Source organism: Helianthus annuus, chromosome 4 (genome assembly GCF_002127325.2).
Source record: "Helianthus annuus cultivar XRQ/B chromosome 4, HanXRQr2.0-SUNRISE, whole genome shotgun sequence".
In the NCBI taxonomy this organism is placed as follows: domain Eukaryota; kingdom Viridiplantae; phylum Streptophyta; class Magnoliopsida; order Asterales; family Asteraceae; genus Helianthus; species Helianthus annuus.
Window position 1 is genome coordinate 59,889,729 of NC_035436.2, and position 1,426 is coordinate 59,891,154.

Here is a 1,426-nt window from a genome sequence, read left to right on the forward strand (position 1 = left end):
AAGCAGTTGAAAAGCCCGCGCAAGGGACATCAGGTGAACTGTGGTTATTGTTCACTATTGGGGCATCAAATGTGGATGGCGCAAGAGCAGGGTTAAGGTTGGTCAAAAGCACGAGTTCACGTACGCCATCAGGCTCAATTTCAAGAATACCAACAACGAGGCTGAGTATGAGGCGCAGAGCTGTGTTTAGCCATCAAGATGGGCGTAAAACACTTACAGGCGCACGTAGACTCCTTACTGGTCGCAGGTCAGATTAACGGGTTATATGATGCTAAAGGAGAAGTCATAGCGCTCTATCTTGAGCAAGCAAAAGAGTTGATTCGGCAGTTCCAATCTTTCAAGGTTGTTCATATCAACCTTAGTGAAAACAAGCCAGCCGATGCGCTTAGCAAGTTGGCTTCAACGACATTTCAACATCTTGCCAAGGATGTTCGAATCGAGGTTCTCAAGAACTCTTCTCTCTTGTTGCGCCAAGTAAGTGTAATCGAAATAGGGTCACCTTCTTGGATGACACCTATTATCCGGTACTTGCAGGCTGGGATCCTCCCAGATAACAAAGCCGAAGCGCGAAAGATTCAAAATAAAGCTTTGTTTTACCAGATGGACGGGGGAATCCTATATCGAAGGTCATACTTGGGTCCGTTGTTGCGCTGCGTGGACCCACAAGACACAAATTACCTTATTCGAGAAATTCATGAAGGGATTTGTGGGATTCATGGTGGGCCGTGCATGGTGGTTGCAAAGATCATGAACGCTGGTTATTACTGGCTAGGCATGCATGTGGATGCCATGAACGAGCTGCGCAAGTGTGATGCTTGCTAGAGGCATGCGCCGAAACGCTCAGACCTAAAAATGATTTAATCCCAATCTCTACCGCATGGCCCTTCCAACAATGGGGCATCGGCATGGTAGGACCCTTCCCAGAAGCGCCTGGCGCTGTCAAGTTTATCATCGTGGTTATTGACTACTTCACAAATTGGGTGGAAGCAAAGGCTTTGGCTTCAACCTCGGCAATGATCATGTGAAAATTCATCTGGGAGCACATCATTTGCCGCTTTGGCTTACCACTTAATATTGTGACTGACAATGGCACGAACTTTGCTTCAGAAGACCTTCACAAATGGATGCAAGAACTCAACATCGAACACACTTTCTCATCCGTTGCACACCCCCAAGGAAACGGCCAGGTAGAAAGTGTCAACAAAAGCATTGTGGAAGGAATCAAGGCATGGCTGGGCACCAAGAGAAGAGGGTGAGTCGATGAACTCACAAGTATACTATGGGCTCATCACACCATACCCAAGACTAGCAACGGCGAAACTCCCTTTAGCCTAGTTTACGGCTCAGAGGTAGTTATCGTAGCTGAAATTGGCCTCCCCTCTCCGCGCTTGACGACTATCAACGCAATCAATAATGAGGCGGAACG